At 41.5% G+C, this 20,238-nt stretch overlaps 1 long non-coding RNA gene across 1 annotated transcript in view; it reads left to right on the forward strand.

Moving 5' to 3' along the window:
• LOC107306305 overlaps positions 1–20,238 on the forward strand; it is a 58,855-nt gene that overhangs the window by 31,262 nt on the left and 7,355 nt on the right. The gene's annotated exons all lie outside the window — the stretch shown is intronic.

Here is a 20,238-nt window from a genome sequence, read left to right on the forward strand (position 1 = left end):
GAGAATCTTCAGCTTTGTTCTTATCTCGAGGATCATTTCCACCCTCATCCAGTAAAGGCTAGGAATCTCCTCCATTTTAAGTCCTCCCCTATGCCTAGTTAATATACCGTAAAAAATGTTTTTGTACCTTTTAACCCTAATGGCCCAAATTGAAATTTCAAGCCTGGGGATTTTGCTTTTCTGATTTTCCCCTGCATACCTAACAATCCTGTGTGCCCTCCTAGAGCTTTCTCTTCCCATTCTTCCCCCACACCAAAAGGGGTTGTTAGATTCTCTTTTTATCATGGAGCTAGAAAAAGCTCCCCTATTTCATCCACACTAGTCTTCTTCCCCACAGCTCCTCTTGGCAGCAACATGAGGATAGCCTGCTCCCATGCTTTAAAGCTTAATCTTAAGGTAGGAGCGACCAGCTTTCTGGAACATCCTTTCCTCAGACACTGAATCCCAAGGACCTCTACCTGCCAGCATTCCCTTAGCAGTCAGAGTCCACCACCTGGTAGTCAAGGTAACCAGTTTTTGCTGCCCCCCTGTCTTTCCTTCCACACCCAAGATTGGAAGAACTCTTCCATTTTGTGGTTTCTTCCTGCTCAAGACAGTCATCCCTGAACCATACTAACACATCTCCCACCAGTCCTCTTCTCTGTTTGTTGAACAGCAGGTCAAAGTGAGGAGGCATCTCCCTTGGTTAGGCTCTTCCTACCAGCTTGTGTCAGGAAGTTATCTTCAAACGCACTCCTAGAAACCCATCCCAGATCTTCTTCTTAACTGCACTGTACTTGGATTCAAAAATCCAACATTTATCCAGGGAAATTTGGAGTCACACCTCACATGAGAACAATGGCTGGCAATTATGCAGCATCCACCAGCTGCTCATAGAGTACCTCATCTGGCTCTTCATCCTGGATAGCTCCAGGATGACCCCTACGTTTGCTTAGGCTCCTCTTCACCCTGATCCCTACACACAAGAGGTTCAAGACCCTTTACCCCGTTCCCGAGACTCCAAAGGCACTCAGCAACATCACTATTAATAAATTGCCACGCCACCACTCCTCTTTTCTTGCCAGTCCCTTCTGAAGAGTCGCCTACACTCATCACCTGAAACTGCTCCAGTTGTGGGAGTGATCCCACTAGGTTCCATACTCCAACTAAAGTACCACAGTATGCTTGCAACACAGTGGCTTTCAGCTCCTCCTGTTTGTTGCCCCTGCTGTGTTCACTGGCATAGATGCACTTCAGCAGAGCCTCCTGCCTCACCTCCAATCCCATCATCATTCCCCCTAGGCTCTTCTCCAGTGGGCCAGTTTTATCCCCCTTCCCTCTCATGTCTAGTTCAAAGCCCCCTCAATGAGCCCTGCCAGCTCCTGGGCTAGGATCCATTTCTTCCTTTCACACAGGCAAGACCCATCCACAGCCATCAGGCCAGGTGTTCCCCCACGGTCAAAAGAAACGTAAATCTGTGTTTGCACCACGTATTTAAGAGACCCACTAACTACCCCAATCCCCTGAAGTCCTTTTTGATAATCCTCAGGCTTCTCTCAGTGACTTCATTGCTGCTGGCCTGAACTATCAATAAAGGATAATAATCAGAGGGGTGAATCAGACTAGGAAGTTTCCTAGAAATATCCCTCACTTGGGCCCTGGGGAGGCAGTACACTTCCCTGTGGGTAGGGCTGGACTGACATATAGGGCCCTCTGTTCCTCTCAGAAGATAATTGCCTTCAATAATTACCATCCTGTCCTGTGAAGTTGAGTTTGTGGCGAAGGACACTTATAAGGACAATTTAGAAAGCGGGGTATCATAGAAACAGAAAATTTTGCATGTGGCAGTGTTTCAGTAGTGCCTTGAACACATTGGGCATCATCAGCATAGCAGTTTGGCTACATGGCTACATGGCTACTTTTTTTATTGTATTCATGGGTATTCAGCATGGTGTTATTCTTTTATGACATCTGGAAAGAGACTTTGACACACTAGCATAGAAGCATAAGGCCCCCAAGATGATGAAGGTACAGAGACATGTACCCTGTGAAAAGAAGCTGAGAGAGCTGTAATGTTTCAGCCCAGAGAGCAGGAAGCTCAAAGGAATTTCATTTTAGCATCTATAAATACTTGAAAGGTGCAGTTGACAGAGCAAGGCTCTTCTCAGTGGTGCCCAGAGCCTGGAAAAGCAGCAATGTGACTGGAACTCAGGATATTCCCTTTGAACATCAGGACGTACTGCGCTGTTCATGTGACAGAGCATTGACAGAAGTTGCCCAAAGAGGCTGTGGAGTCTCCTCCTTGGGAATCTTCAAATGCTGCCTGGACATGTTCCTGGGTATCCTGGACTGGGTGTCCCTGCTGTAGCAGGGGTTGGGCCATATGGACGCACAGCTCACTCAGCCTCAGCCATTCTGTGAAATGGAAGGCTTTTTCAGGAGACAGAATTACAGTTATGGAATGACCTGGAAAAGAGGGGCATCTAAATGTATTAGGCCATCATATTGATTTCCACTGGAAGGAAGTAACCTGTAGTTCTTGGAGACATATAATCAAATCAACTGTCTTATTTATCCAGGAAAAAAGGTGTTAATTCAAGTGGACAGGTGCAAAAACACAAGTTCGGCGTGTGTGTGTGGATCTACTGTGATTCAACAGACATTCATGTTAATTGCCTTATACAAATAACAACTTACATTTTAAGCTTAGTATTTGTACTTGAAGTGCTTGGAGTTATCACTTCTGTTTAACAAACACATCATGATATTTGTGGTTTCATTTCTGTACATATTTATGAACACATATTTTAAATACCATGAAAGTAACGAAAATATGAAAATTGCTGTGCAAAAAAAAAAAAAAAAAAAAAAAAAAAGTAACAGAAATCTTGCCGAACTATTCAGTTTTGTTGTATTCTGTATTGTGCTCTGAAAATATGAGCACAAATGAAAAACAGAATTTCTCAGAAACTGAGTATGGAATACGCAAATATTTAAGTACAGAATGTTACATTTTCAGAAGTACTCACCAGCTCTTGTTCCTCACAATGAACACCAGATCTACTGGATACTGAGCTCTGATGAAAATCAAACCATTTTACTGAAGAGCCTGACTGGGACTGAACTATCTTTGTAATCTGATCTGGGAAATACATCATATCAAATTGTTTCTAAAGAAATAGGTCTTATCGTTGCTGTTTCTGAATTAATAAAATACGGTTGAAATAATGCTGTGTGCAATATAAGTCATTTTAATAACAAGCTTACATGCTGCAAAAACAAACAAGTAAACAAAGCGCTCTGAAGATATATGAAGCTTTCACAGCATGCGGTTCTCACATTTAGCAGGGGACAGCAAATTAGATAGGTAGTTAAATCCCTATCTGCTTAGACACTCCAGGCACAACTTCACTGGAATTTGCCCTTCTCTAATTTCTCATGCTTCTGTTTCCACATGCATACAAGAAGAACCTGCAAGAGCAGGAGATGGCACACGGGCACAGCTCTGCCTCTATATATAAAGAGTTTGCAGACAGGTTATCTGCAGATGATTACAAAGCAGTTGCTTCCAGTGGGAAAGCCCACTTTAAATCATTGTCTGGAAAACATCTGGATGTTGAAATGAACACTTTCCAGGCATGCTCTGCTACCAGTCCCCTGCATCATTCTAACATTAGTCACATCTTACATCTCTAAGAGCTCTAAGAGTCCAGAGCTTGGATTTTATAAAATAAAATCACTGAGTGGCTTGGGTTGGAAGAGACCTCAAAGCCCACACATTTCCAGCCCTCTGTCATGGTTAGCATTGCCATCCACCCGTAAGACTTTTCAGGGGCCCCGTCCAACCTTGCCTTGAATGCCTCCAGAAATGGGACATCCACATCCAGTGCCTCACTGCCCTCTGAGTAAAGTATTTTCTCCTGACATCTAACCTAAGTCTCCCTCCTTTTTGTTTAGAACCTTTGTCCTATCACTACCAGACCACATAGAAAGTTGGACACCCCCCCCGGCTTATAATCTCCCTTCAAGTATTGGAAGGGTGTAATGGGGTCTCTCTGGAGCCTTCTTTTCTCCAAGCTAAACAAGCCCAGCTTCCTCAGACTGCCTTCACAAGAAAGGTGCTCCATCCCTCTGATAATCCTTCTGGTCCTCCTCTGGAAGCACTCCAACAGCTCCACATCCCTCCTATGCTGGGAGCCCCAGTACTGGACACACTATTCCAGATGGGTTCTCATCAGAGCAGAGTAGAGGAGGACAGCCACCTCCCTCACCCTACTGGCCACCATTCTTTTGTTGCAGCCCAGGAGACTGTTGATCTTTTGGGCTGCAAGAGTAGACAGCTGGCACATGCCATATAGAAGGCATGTCTAAAAAATCCCATTAAAATGACTGTAATGTAACTAAGAAATACATTAAAATGTAAAGCTTAAGAAGTCCTTAATTTTATGCATAGGATATATGTCAGTGACAGAGTTCAAACAAGCTCAGAATGAGCTCATGGCCAGATTCTGACAACAGGAGCAGCACTGCTCCTTCAACTTCAGTAGAAACAGGGTAATTTATCTGGAAGACAGAAGCGTTCTGATGCTTCGCATTATTGCTTTGTGGGGTAGTGACCCAGATTTCTAGTCCAGGAAGCTGGAAACCTTTCATAAGGGTCACTTATAATGTAATTATTCCTATTTCATCATGGTTATGGAATGTTAGCTTGCCTTGTGCTGAAGTCCTGTGAAAGTTCTAAAACTTAATTGCAGTTGATTTGGTTCTAGTGAGTAGTGCTAAAACAGTCAGATGAGGATGCAACAGAAATACATAGAATGATTAACTTGGACCTTGTGAAGCTTCTGTCCTTTCTTGTAATCCAGTGACTGTTAATTACTTCTTTCTTTACTTTTCTTAGTAATAAAATCTTTGATTCTGCACTAAATAATGCAATATATATATGTATACATATATCTGTAAAATGACAACAGAAGAAAGAGAAACCTTCATTTCAACTCAGGATTCAATCGCTTATAAAAGCTCATAAGTGCAGAGCATATAATTCTCTGAATAAACCATATGATATCTTATTTGCTCAGTATATCCTGTTTCTCTAGACTCTTACAATAGTGTCTGAAGTGTATGCAAGAATTTTGTCCTTACAAAGGCATCTTTTAATCCAACTGAACCTTCACCTTCTTGAGGTGAGATTTCCTCATGATATACCTACAGTACATGGTACACTGATGTGGCTGAATTGTACTACTGACTCTTAAGGATGATACAAGTAATAGACTTCTACAACATGAGCATAAAAGTGGGCAAAAGAATAAAATCCACTAGGAAAAGAGGAGTGACTAGAATAGAAGTGAATAGGTTTCAAGGGCTATCTCAAGGATCACTGAGTTACATACACTGAATCAAAGAATGGTTTGAGTTTGAAGGCTATCTAGTTCCAACCCCTTCCCGCAGGCAGTGTTGCTACCCATCAGTTTGCCCAAAGCCCTACCTAGTCTGGGCTCAAACACCTCCAAGGATGGGGCATCCACAACTTCTCTGTGTAGGCTATGCCTGTATGTCAGCACCCCCTGAGTAAAGAATTTCTTCTTAATGTTTAATCTAAATCTCACCCCTTTTCATATAAAGCTCCTTTTTCTTTCACTGCATTTTCTAATAGAAGAATCCCTTCTCCAGCTTTCCTGTGGAACTTCAGGTACTGGAAGCCATTTATAAGGTCTCCCAGGGCCTTTTCTTCTCCAGACTTAACAAGCCCAGTTCCCCCAACCTTTCTTCACAGGAGAGGTACTCCAGCCCTCTGATCATCCTTGTGGCCCTTATTGAGCACCACTCCAACAGCTCCGTGACTTTCTTGTACTGGAGCCCTCTGGATGCAGTACTCCAGATGAGAGTACTCCTCATGAGAGCAGAGTGGAGAGGGATAATCACTTCCCTCTCCCTGCTGGCCACCTCTCTTTCAATTCCACCTAAATTACTGTTGGCCTTCTGGGCTGCAAGAGCACACTGCTGGCTCATGTTGATCTCTATGTACATAATTGCCTCCAGCTTCTTTTCTGCAGGCCTGCTCTCAACCAGTTCTCTGCTGAGCCTGTGTTTGTTCTCAGGACTGCCCTGACACAGGTGAAAGACCTGGCACTTGGCCTTTTTGAACTTCCCAAGGTCCACTTGACCCAACTTCTTAAGCCTATTAACATTTTTCTGAGTGAGTGGCATCCCTGCAACATCCCTCCAGGATGTCAACTGCACTACATAGCTTGGTGTTGCACTGCTAAACAGTGCTCATCCCAGTACTGACCCCTAAGGAACACCAATTGTTACCAGTCTCTTCTGGACATGGAGCTATTCCATCTATCAATTAAAGCCATCATATTTTATATGAGCACAAGAATTACTTAATGTTAAAAAGTTTATGATTTCATTCTTAGGAGGATCCCATTTTTCACATGCCACATCTTAAGGCTGTGATTAATACATAGACACCGACAACTTAGCTACTTGCTCACTCATGCAACAAGCCATTCAACACAATACAACAGCGGTGAGAGTAACTATCATGCTCATGCAGATACTGTCAACAACTGCGTGCAAAGGAAAAATACCTTTCTTTGGAAATTAAATACAAAAAGTTACTCTCAACCATCATTTTTGTGTATTTGAGTAGGAAAATCTTCTTATCTGTACAGTGTTCCACATGTTTAGTGACCTTTCTTATATCCAGATGCCATACTAATTATCATTTACTGAGAAGGGGGTGCATTACAGTCAACATTTACTGGAGGAAATGGTTGTATCTGTTTAACTTAAGTACTTTTTCTTCTGGGTACATTAATTCCATTTACAGCCCAAGCCAGCAAAGCTGCTCTTCCAAGCATAAATACAGCAAAGAATCTAAGGGTATGCCTAATTTTACACATGCAGGTACATTTATGAAAACTGCTCTTTTTTTGAATCTTTTTCTTCAGCAGATACTAAAGTTCCTGATGTGAATTTGATTTCTTGCTAACAAATGATGTCTTATTCTCATGTCTATCACCAATTAGAGTATGTTACACCAGACAATTAAAAACAATACCTAAATTTTTCATGGTATTTCTGCAGACCTCAGATTAGCTAATATGCTAATTAAGCCATAGATGAACAGTGTCTTATCTTGAGACTGTAAACATCTGCTCTGCACAGGAGAGAAAACACAATATCTCTATTTTTGTGATTACTGTAGTAGTCAAGTATATTGCCACAAGAACTGCAAGAAATGAACAAGAAGAATGATCAGTGCTACTTGCATGAAACACAGGAGGCAAATGAAGTCAAATGAAAATTGTGATGGAAATAAGAAATGGTTTACAGAAAGGAAGAGATTCTGAAACTGGCTGGGTAAAACACAGGGCTGTAGAACAGACTGGGGAGATTACTGAGTGTGCAAAGAGTATTAAGTATGAAACTGCTGTGGGGAACTTTCCATTTTGGAAGGAACTTGCAGAATGCCCACAGAGAAATTATATCAGATCAGAAAACATGGTGATGAAGAAGAGAACTGCAGGAAAACGAACTGGCAAGACTCAGAATGGCTATGGGGACAGGAAGACAACCTGCACACACATCTCTGCCTTCTGGACAAACTCCTTTCCCCTCCACTGCAAATTTTCCTGCCACAGCCATGTAGCAGCAGTCATTGTGTCAAGGAAAACACATCAGAAAGACATAAAACAGAACAGCATTCTAGCACTTAAGCTGTTCTGACATTTAATACCTGTAATTACATTCAAAACAACAAACTCCAAGCAGCTGAACACTCAGGGTATATTTGATCACATAGAGTTACGAAATATTGTCGGAAAAATGAGGCCCTCAAAGAAGAGGACTTCTTTGTACATGTGTCTGATGGAAAATGTTTGAGACTCATGACTGATACCTATGTGAAATATTTATACCCTATTATTTCTTCCAACAATGAAAAAGAACCAGTGGGTGTTGAGACTCAGGAAAAATCCACCATTCCCTAGATGGTAAGAAGCAATGTGACAAGTAGTATGCAGGAAATACCATACACATTTGAACTTCCCTCCCTGAGTATAAAGCCAGTTACCATGTAGAGTTCTTCACAGCTCTGCCTACGAAGCAGAAAGACTAGAACTAGCCAGCCTTCCCCTTGCGCATTCTGATGTCAGCACAAGCCCAGCAGAATAAGAGACATGAGGACAATCACTAAAATCCTACAGAATCTACGAGGAGACAATGCAGAGAAGCAATGGACCATGGGCCCAGTGGGCACTCTTCTTCATTATTGTTTTACAGGAAAAATATATTTTTAGCATTCACAGTAGTGCTTTTTCAAAGTAAAGTTATATAAAATGATATAACACACACACAGATGCAAAAAAAGAAATGTGAATGACTCATTGCACTTATGCAAACTAAGTTGCGTAAGCCTGTTTTTCTCAGCTCTTTAAAAAAACAAAACAAAACAAACAAAAAAAAAAACCCCAGCACATACATAATCCTAAAAAATGAACTGAAATTCTCAGTTATGAAAGTTAAAAGAGTTGAATAAAAGCAGAACTCCCTCAGCTTCTCAGGGCCCTTCATGCCCACATCTGGTGTAGTGTTTACCAATAGATAAAAATAGAAAGTTGAAACTTAATAGACCCTAACATTTATCACAGTATTTAAGAATCTAACAAAACAGATCATGAGAGAAGTGGAATTCATTTCAGAGAAAATAACCCTGGAGACAGAGATCAACAGCAACACTGTAAAGTGAGTTCAGCAGTATTTACTGAAGTGGTACCCTTTAGCTACAGAACATGGGCAAACTGGAAAGAAAAAAAATAGACTGTGTATCTTCAGTTCAGCAGGTAGTTATAATAATGTGAACTGAAAACAATTTAATCTTTTTAAAAAATCTTGCAGAATTTCCTCTAAATAATTAAATCCATTATTTTAATTGTTGACAGATTACATCATAGGAATTGGTGTTTTCAGTCAAGCACAAGGACTGTCTTTCTTCAAAAAGGGCAGGGGCATTTCCTCATCTACCCAAGCCAGCAGCTGATAGCATACATACTAGAGATAGGACAGGAACATGAACAGACCAGGAACATCGCATGTCACAGGAGTAAGACATCACCCATCAGAAAGCTCTCCCACTTCTGATTTAGAAAAGACATGGACAGCTTTGCATCGGTCTTGACAGCTGTCAAACCATGCCTTTGAAAAGATAGGTCACAAAATTCAGGTAAATCAAATCCTGAATTAAGAAAGGCATAACACAGTCATCTAATGTATTCTCAGAATTGTGATCCACAATAATTTAAAAAGATCTTTTGCAAATAACCTGTCTGTTAATTGAAGTAGTAGCATTACTTCAGTGAATTATTCAAATCTACCACTGATGAGATAGTTTCAGGCCACAGAACCATATGAATCAGTTAACCTACTCTCACAGAATCCTTTTCTTTCTTTCATTCATGGCACACAGGCATTCAACACAGAGACAGCATCTGATTGATTGGTGACTGGATCTTAAGAGAGGCTGGATGTCAACCCATGGGTCTGAAGCACAATTCAGCACAAGCAAAGGAGGCAGAAGCCTGAGCATACCACTTCCTATGCCATGACTCCAACACAAGGCAGAATCAGTAGTTCCACTGAATTAAAAAGTTGATCTCAATCAGCACTAGCAACATTAAGACAAGCTACATTCACCATCTCTCACCACTACAAACAATGATCCCCACTTATCCTTTTGCTGTTCCTAAGATACTGCTGGTATCTCAGATAAACACTGGGTGAAAATTTGCCACTCTAGAAGTAGCAACATTAGGATGTCTTTGCTAAAAATGCATCAGCAATCTACTGATCAAATAGGAATTTCAGTAACAAAGGCACTGTAAAATGCTCCATTCTGAGAAAGAAGATGAGGACAGTTCTGAAGGCTGCTTTAGCATGTTGTTGAAACAATCTTCTATAGGTACCAGGAACATCCAGTATCACAACACAGAGCTTTGTATGGGCCAGTTGTGCTGCACTCTGCCATACTGGCTGGATCTAGAAACTACACAGTCTTGTTAATTAGAACAACAAGAAGAAAAATCTGTGCATCAATGAAACTTAAGTGTATCATTGTTGGTTTGATTTGACTGATGTGAGCAACGCTCTTGTTCAGAAAGGCACAGGAGGAGCTGTATGAAGCCACACGACACAGAAATCTAAGGTCTATCCTTTAATCTTACCTTTATCAACTAGTCCTATAAACTAACTTCAAGATCTGAAGGTATTTTGCAAATGGAATAAAACAAAGTGAAGGAAAGTCCCCAGTCCTACAAGTTTTATTTATTTTCATGGTTAACGTCATGTAAAGTAAAATCATGTACAACTCTTTGTGCAAAGGGAACTTTTTCCTGTAAGCCTTTCTGCTGGAAGAATAGTTCTGAATGACTAATTCAGTTCAGCATGCTGTTCATGTATGAGTAATACTACATCAGTATATTTGGACTTGCACTCCATTTTTGTCATTCAGACAGCGTCAAACAAAGAAATAAGCTTATTTCCTGCATTTTGTCCTACAAAAACACAATGGTGGAAAAAGACAAAATGCCCCGTCAGTAGGAACAAAATTAAGTTCCATTAGAATCCCTTTTATCGAAAGCTGCCAAATGTATTTACTTTGGTTTCAAGGCCAAACCATGACCAAATTTAAAAAGTTCAAAATTCCTCTGGAGATGGATATCACAGCAAACTAGTACTCCATAATGCCTGTGCTTATATTGAATTTATTTCTAGGAACTACAGACTTCATTTTTGGAAAGTACCACCACCACACACTGATTCCATTTTAGGGGATAGGGTAGAATACACAAGCTAAAGTTAGATTAGTTACACCATAATTTAAGGTGAAGTTACAGATTTTCTTCTGTGTTCTTCAGTGCTTATCCAATTCCTGATCCTCTTTCCATCTGAGCAAGAGGATGAAGAACAAGACTATCATTTTTATTCATCGTGAGACAGCATTAGTGTAAACAAGGAAAGAAGACTGTAAAAGGAAACAGAAGGACTAAAATTTTATGGTACTTACTCACAGTGCATCATTGGACAAAAGCATAATTGCTCTGAAAATTACAGTCCCTCAGCGAAATTATTCACTGTAGCTGGGATGAGGCAACAGTTTATAAACTATCCAGTCCTAGATGTTGACTGATTGATTAAGGTCAGAGGACAGATACCCTACATCTGCAAAATGCCAATCTGATGGACTGAAACTGTATAGTTTTGACTTGGTAACATGCATGTAAGTTTTTTGACCAAGAAAATCCGTTCAGTGTATATGAAACAAACCACTGCTCTAATCCATTCAGACTAGGTGTTTCAGTTCCTGACCTAAAAGTGTCACTACTGGGCTCTCTTATCCTGTAGACAAGTTCAAATTGGATAATGATGAGAATCAAACTGTTCTTTCACCCCCATGATTAGGGCTGTAGTACAGTGAGCAGAGCTGCTCAGGAAAGCATGAACTACTGCCTCCAGCCTTGGTTTTGATGGAAGACACTGTACTCAGCACTAATACTAGACAAGTCACATGTAACATTCAAATTCACTTCCAGGTTCAAAGAGGAGTCAGATGAAAAGACAAACACAAAGGTTGTTTCCTTTCAGTAACGTTTAAAATATGCTCTACAGATGAGGATATAATAAGCATACTGGTATACATGCAAACATACTAGGTATGTTTTAATTAAGATATTAGTATCTACTTAATAGAGACAACATATTAAATACACATAAATACACGTTAAATACGAATATGTGAGTTGCATGTGTATTTCATGGAGTTACACATCATTCCTTCCTGGAATGATCATTTCAGCTAGTTTTTCTGAAGTTACTTTGAAAAAAATTAATACTAATTTTAAGTTATATTGCATTTTTAATGTCAATTATGCCACCCCAAACATGAAAGATGCTAATACCTGCTGTAACTACCCAACACTGAATGCCATACGACATTTACTGTTTAAACAGTTTATATAATGGGGAGCAGCTCCAGATAGCAGCTCAAGTAACACTGTGCAACCAAGAAATGCTGCTGGTGGAGTGACTGTGTGTGGAATGGAGCATCAATAACAGAGAACTGATCTGCATTTTAATAAAACTTTTCCATGAAATTCTGTTTCCTTCACTTGACTCTAGGAATGATTGTTTGCTCATTTTAGCACATAATGTGAGAACAGATGAGTCTACTTTTTGGTGAGCTACTCTAAAATAGTAAAAAAAAAAACAACCTTGTTGTAGCATAGAACTACAAACTGACACATGACCAATTTGATTCATTTCATAATCTTTGGATTCAACTTTAGCTGTGAGTTCATTATAATTCAGATATAAATGACGCTGGATAGCAAGGGAAGAGCAACAGTTTGTGCAATTTTCTACTCTGCGCAGTCATTAGATAGACACAGGCACACATGCACTGCCCCTGCAGATATATGTAACTCATTTATCCTCAAGGCTGAAAACTGATAATATAAATACTTGGCAACAGAAGGTATTGTCCATTTGACTATTGCAATAATTGACAAGTACAGCCCTACAAGCCAATTCAAAGAATACTGTAACAGAAGCCTACTCATAGAAAAGGTACTGTGCAGGTAGATGTACCAGACAGCACATATGCTGTAAATGCAGGACCTCTCTCAGTTGCTGCCTTTATTCATTCATAAATTAATTTCCACTTGATTATCAGCTGCAGCTGCAAGTGTGTTCTTCATCAAAGCTTCTCGATTAGTAGTTTGGGAAACCAGTGTTACCAAACTTATAGCTCTGCCTTCTGTCCTACCTGCTGAGGTACACCTGAGTTTATGGTAAGAGAAAGATGTGGTAGACTTGCCCTGAAAAACACACATCAGATGATATCACAGAATCACAGAGCTACAGAACTGAAGGGACTCCGTAAAGCAGGCTGCACAAGTAGGCATCTGGATGGGTCTTCAACATCTCCAAGGAAGGAAAATCCACAAGCACCTTGGGCAGCCCATTCCAGAGCTCCATCACCCTCACCATGAAGTTCTTTTGCATATTGGTTTTAGAACTTCCTATGTTCCAATTTATGGACATTTCCCCTTGCCCTGTCCCCACAGAACACTGAAAAAAGGTTGGTCATATCTCTTTCTTTCCCACACTTAATGTATTTATCAACATTACAAAGATAATTCCTGAGTGCTCTTTTCTCTAGGCTGAACAGACCCAGCTCTCCCAGCTTTTCCTTATAAGGGAAATGTTCCAGGCCCTTTATCATCTCTGTGGCCCTCTACTGGACTCTCTCCAGCACATTCTTGTCTTTTTTGTACGGGGGAACCCTGAACTGGATACAGTATTCCAGGAAAGGCCTCACTTGTTTGATTCACCATTACCAAATGAAAGCATGTCCTGAATGCTCAGGTATCTGGAAGCCCTCTCTTCTGATTGGTCAGTCATGTATTGTCTTCCACATGGATGCTTGCATGTTAAGCACTATGGCCTATAAGAGCTTATAAATAGTCCCATGGGAAGAAGGAGTCACTGAAGTGCCTGGAAAAGACTGCATGAAGAAAACAGGAGAGAGGACTCACAAGCAAACAAGAGTTGCTGGAAACATATAAGAGATACGAGAATTTTTTGGACAGTGACAGCTGTAGCACAACTTAAATTTGTCAGAATCATGGGAAAATTTCAGTTGTGTACTCCTAGTATAACATATCCTCAGACATATTTCACAAGAGGTCTGTATTGTGTGGAAATAGGTGAACAAAACCAAGAATGGACTGTTTCCCAGCCTTGTAGAAATAGTAGTTACTGCTCTTCTTTGCATTAGAAAACTTCAAGATGACATTCAAAAATTAAGACCCATCATCCTCTCGAGGTGAAGTATCAGGCTTCTTTGCATACAACAGCAAGTTCAGAAGCATCTTGTGTAACCTGATTACTACTGTTGCGTTCTAAGCTGTAGGATAAACTGATCTCTCCGTGAACGTCTATGAATCAAAACTCTCCTTTCTTAACATAGTTCAGCTGGAGGGGAAAGACAGCAGCTGAGGAGGAAATCATTCCTGAGTCCTTTTATTACACCTTCCCGATTTCACAGAATCACACAATTGTAGGGGTTGGAAGGGACCTCCAGAGATCATCGAGTCCAACCCCCCTGCCAAAGCAGGTTCCCTACACCAGGTCGCACAGGTAGGTGTCCAGGTGGGTCTTGAATATCTCCAGAGAAGGAGACTCCACAACCCCCTGGGCAGCCTGTTCCAGTGCTCGCACCTTGTTTCACCAGCAGTGTGTGACAATTGGAATCTGTCATCACCTTGAACAGATGTCACTGGGCATTTCCTGGAAAGGCATCTTAGGTGGCTTAACTTAGAGTGGTGACACTCTTCAAAGCTGCTGGAATGACACTATTGCTCATTCAGTTACCAGATGGGTCCTTGGAGCATGTGGATCAGAGTGAGGTCGGATAGGTGAGACTGGAACACTTGCTGGAAGGTGCTGAGACCTCTATTTTGTCGTCAGGTGAAATACAGAAGCAATCCTATAAGCAGGAAGGAGAACCTAGGATTTTTTCTTACCTACCTTGTAAGAACAAAATGAATAATTTGTACAGTAATAAAGTCTCTACCAAGGACATAGGCAACAGCTCAGCAATTGCTCTGTCCCCTCACAGCAAGAAACAAATGCAGATTTGAGCAGAGGAGATTCAGAGAAGTGAAATAATTTTCTCAGAAATTAGCAATCTACTTCCTGTTCAGAGAATGTAGAAGCTTAACAGAGGTATCTGGATTCCATTCTGAGGCTAAGATACCTGCATTCTACCTTGGTCTGCTTCTGGATATCACCTGCCCCCTGATCAGGCCCAAGACAGTCTTAGACATAGCTGTTCCCCTTTCTGAAGAGCTGTTTTTCCCTGAAGGTATGTGTCTGTATCACCCCAATCACTACGATCAACTGTGCTGTCATTTTCTGCTTTGCTTTTAACATTTTTGTCTGTTGAAACTCCTCTGACCTTGGGCTGTATTCCACAGATCCTGCTTTAATCCACCCCTACATTTTTCCATAATGAGGCTCATATACCCCTACACACCACACACAAACACACAGACAATGTTTTAAATAATTAGTAACTTTCCCTTAAGGGTAAAAATGTTCTGTAATAGTACTTCTTTTTTTTGTTATGAAACAATGTAAATGATCTTGGTGCGGCAATATTTTGCAATATGGCTGCGTTATGCAATAAAGACTGAAGGGTTCAGATGGCTTACACGCACCTGGAGATGCATGCAGGAGTCCTGCAGCTATTAAAAAAACCACCTAAATGTGTGTATCCATCTGTATGTTTGTGCACATAAATATACAATCAAAAATAGCATGACTTCCTATCATCTGCCTACTTCCTTTTAGCAAAAATGTTAGGTGCAACATAGTCTATGTAGTTTAACTTAAGCTCCTTTCCCTTTTTTTCTTTTCTTCTCTCTCTCTCTCTCTTTTTTTTTTTTTTTCCTTCAAATGAGGGACCCTTTTTAAACTTCATGAAAGGAATGCAGTGCTTTTTATTTAGGAAGGTAGTTCTGAGCTCCTTCTCTTCTGCTAACACATGTAAATCCTGTTGATTTCAGGAAGTATGTGTTTGGGTCAGCACAATTCAATGTTGATTCCCTTCCTCAGCTTTCATTTCAGTTCTGCTGATGAAAATGTAGGAACTTGCCAAATGCTCATATTTGCAAAGCAAATTCTGCTGCCAAGAACACGAAAATGTATATATTAAGTGACCTTTTCATTTTCTTCTTTTAAGGTTGTCAGTGGTTTGAGGTGACGTGAATGACATAACATTCACATGAAAAAGAGTTCCTCACTTTGTCTTCCTTCTTCTTTAATTCCCAAAAAGACAGTAGCTGACAGTGTCTGCATGACCAAAGCTTTATATCAGAATCACTGTGGACCATGTGGTTGTGCCTGCAGAAGTTAACCAACAGCTAAGTTAAACATCAGACTGCTGACTGCCTCAGCACAAACAGAACAGTAAATCACATACCTATCATTTTGGGAGCAGACATTTTCTTAACCACCTTCCATTGCTCCAGTCTTCCATCTCAGGATTGTGGGAAGGAAAAACTGTGCAGTAAAGGCAGCTCTTATTACTTACAAAAAGACTGGTGTGAGAAGGGAACCAATCTCTTATTAGGGGACAAAATATAGCAAAAGTTTATTGTTAAAGTATATTGGAGAAGTAAGAAAATCTGTCAAGAGGGAAGGATCAGGTAATATTTCGCAGATCATGCAAAGATAATGAGAATTGTGATTAAATAATTGAAGTCTGTGCAAAGGCAAATGGTAGAGGAAGGTAAGGTTTTATGGAAACAAAATGTTATTAGTTCATCATGCTAGATGAACTCTATCTGAACACCTATGGATAGGAAAGAAGTATTCACTCCATCTAAGCGGTAAAAATGAAGTCTTAACTTCAGGAATTATTGAGCTTGCCAGTTTCCAGTGAGCAGTAGGAATTCTTCATATTTCACAGGATTTGACACTAAGAAGCCACACCTCAGCTGTACCTCAGTTACATAAAAGATGCCCCCCAAAAAATTATGCAGAATCCACTAAAATTAAATATCTACCTCCAAAATGATCCAAAGATATTTATTTTTTTGTTCATGTATAATTCTAGGAAACGTTCATGCGCAACAGAAATCACATTACCATCTTTTTTTACATGAGCTCCTACAGTAAGTACCTATGCCAGCAGTTATGCCATAAAGAGCTGTAATAGAAATGCTTTGTTACCTGTTCTCCTTATGTAAATCACTTCTGAGTGCCCACAGAATCCAAGAGAAATACAACCACAGAATGATAGAATCACAAAGCTTGGAAAAGATCTCTAAGATCACCCAGCCCAAATGTCCATCTATTACCGACATTGCCCACTAAAGCATGTCACAGAATCTGAATGTTTCTTGAGCACCTCCAGGGATGGTGACTCCACCACCTCCCTGGGTAGCCTGTTCCAGTGACTCAACACTTTTAATAACATTCACCCCAAATACCCCTGGCATAACTTGAGGCCATTCCCTCTAGTCCTATTGCTAGTTTCATGGAAAAGGATATCAAACTCTACCTCATCACCTCATGGAGAGGGATAAGGTCATTCCGGAGCCATCCCTTCTCAAGACTAAGTAATCCCAGCTCTCTCAGCCGCTCCTCATAAGACTTTTGCTCCAGGCCCCTCACTAGTTCTGTGACCCTTCCCTGAACATGCTCCAGGGCCTCGATGTCTTTCTTGTACTGAGGGGATCCGAAACTGACCACAGTACTCGAGGCGAGGCCTCACCAGGGCTAACGAGGGATGATCAGTTCTCCACTCCTCCAGACCAAATCTAGGTTGCTCCACAGGGCCTTCCTTCTCCTAGGCAGACCGACACTTCCTTACAGCTTGGTGTCACCTGCAAACATACTGCGAGTGCACTCAGTGCCCTCATCCAGGTCATCAATAAAGATACAGAACAGGAAAGGCCCCACTACCGACTCCTGGGGGAACACCATTTGTGATTGGTTACCAGCTGTATTTAACTCCATTCATCACAACTCTCTGGGCCTGGCCACCCAGCAAGTCCTTTACCCAGCAAGGATGTATGTGTCCAAGCCATGGACTGCCAGCTTCTCCAGGAGAATACTGTGGGTGACAGCACTGAAAGCTCTTCTGAAGTCTAGGTAGACTTGGTCAACAGTTCTTCCCTCATCCACCAAGTGGGTCACTCAGTTGTAGAAGGAGTCAAGCGGGACCTACCTTTCATCAACTCATCAACTAGGCCTGATCCCCCAGTTTTCTCACACATGCCATGTCATCTCCCTCAAGATGACCTACTCTGTAACCTTCCCTGACACCCAGGTCAGGTTGACTGTCCTGTAATTCCCCAGATCCTTCTTACAACCCTTCTTATAGCTGGGAGTCACACTGGCAAGACTCCAACCCTCTGACACCTCTCCAGCTGGCCAGGAACACTGATAGATGATGAAAAGCATCTTGGCTATCACCTCTGCCCAGCTCCTCCAGCACCTGCAGGTGGATTTTGCCCAGCCACATGGGGCCTGTGGCAGGACTTTAACTGTTTCCACCTGAATCGTGGGGAGTTTATTCTGCTCCCCATTCGAGATTTCCAGTCAGAGTACCCTGAGAGTAACTGTTCTGACTTTTAAAGACAGACATAAAGAAGGCAATGAGAATCTCAGCTTTGTTCTTATCCTCAGAGGTCATGTTCCACACCTCATCCAGTAAAGGCTGGACATTCTCTTTAGTCCTCCCCTTGCTGTTAATATACCTGTAAAAAATGTTTTTGTTCCCTTTTACCCTAATGGCCAAATTGAATTCAAGCTGGGATTTTGCTTTTCTGATTTTCTCCCTGCATATCCTAACAAATCCTGTGTGCCCTCCTCGAGCTGTCCTTCCCTTCTTCCACAGGTGTTAGATTCTTTTTATCATGGAGCCTCAGAAAAAGCTCCCTATTCATCCACACTAGTCTTCTTCCCCCACAGCTCATCTTGCAGCACATGAGGATAGCCTGCTCCCATGCCTTTAAAGCTTCTTTAAGGAGGAGCGACCAGCTTTCCTGGACATCTTTACCCTTCAGAACTGAATCCCAAGGGACTCTACCTGCCAGCATCCTGAGCAGTGCAGAGTCCACCACCTGGTAGTCCAAGGTAGCAGTTTTGCTGCCCCCTGTCTTTCCTTCAACAAGATTTGGAGAACTCTTCCCATTTTGTGGTCTCTGCTCAAGACAGCTCCTGACCTTCACATCTCCCACCAGTCCTTCTCTGTTGTGAACAGCAGGTCAAGTGAGGGCATCTCCCTGGTAGGCTCTCCTACCAGCTGTGTCAGGAAGTTATCTTCAACGCACTCTAGAAACCTCCCAGATCTCTTCTTCTGCACTGTACTGGATTTCCAACATTTATCAGGGAAATTGGAGTCCCCCATGAGAACAAGGGCTGGCAAATAGAGTACCTCATCTGGCTCCTCATCCTCGTTAGGCAGTCCAGGATGCCCCACGTTGTTGGCCCTCTCCCTGATCCCTATCAGACTTATCTTTCCCAGCCCCAGGCTCAGCAACACGCTCTAGTAAATTGCCACGCCACCACTCCTCTTTTCTTTCCAGACCCTTCTGAAGAGCCTATACCCATCCACTGAAACGCTTCAGTTATGGGGAGTGATCCCACTAGGTTTCATAATGCCAACTAAGTCACAGTATGCTTGCAACACAGTGGCTTCTAGCTCCTCATGTTTGTTGCCCCTTGCTGTGTTCACTTTTGGCATAGATAGCCTTCAGCGAAGCCTCCTGCCTTCACCTCAATCCCATCATCATTCCCCTAGGAGCTCTTTTCCAGTGGGCCATTTATATCCCCCTTTCCGGTCTCATGTCTAGTTCAAGGCCCCTCAGTGAGCCCGCCAGGCTCCTGGGCTAGGCATCCATTTCTTCCTTTCAACAGCAAGGACCCATCCACACCATTTCAGAGACCAGGTGTTCCCCCACGCGTCAAAAGAACGTAAATCTGTGTTTGCACCACGTATTTAAGAGATCCACTAACTACCCCAATCCGCTGAAGTCCTTTTTGGGAATCCTCAGGCTTCTCTCAGTGACTTTCTTGCTGCTGGCCTGAATTATCAATTAACGATAATAATCAGAGTGTCAAATCAGACAAGGAAGTTCCCTAGAAATATCCCTCACTTGGGCCCTGGGCAGGCAGTACACTTCCCTGTGGGTAGGGCCTGACTGACATATAAGGCCCTCCATTCCTCTCAGAAGGTAATTGCCTTTGGTAGTTACCCTTCTGTCCTTCTTGACAACAGACACTTGAGTGTTCAGACAGTTTTACCCAAAGAAACTGCTTTTAGTCTAGCAGAATGAAAAGAAGACAATATCTTTTTGCTTGATAAGGTCACTTTGGCCTATGTTTACGATTTTTTTATTTTTATTTTTTTTAAATATTTTTAAAATTTCTTTTTTATTATAGCAAAACAGCAGTGTGTTTAAAAATCACCATCTGCTTCTAGCAGTGAAATACCGCTCCAAAGCATGGACAACAGGCATAAAAAAACCCACCTTCAACCCTTAGATTCTCCATAGCAACTGAAATTGAAAATGATGCATTTATTGTAAGCACTGCTTCTTTCATAAACAGTACTGTATGGTCAAAACACCTTGTTCAGTGTTCCATATACTTGTTTATCAGTTATTAATTCACCAC

The sequence above is a fragment of the Coturnix japonica genome, chromosome Z (assembly GCF_001577835.2).
Source record: "Coturnix japonica isolate 7356 chromosome Z, Coturnix japonica 2.1, whole genome shotgun sequence".
Classification (NCBI taxonomy): Eukaryota; Metazoa; Chordata; class Aves; order Galliformes; family Phasianidae; genus Coturnix; species Coturnix japonica.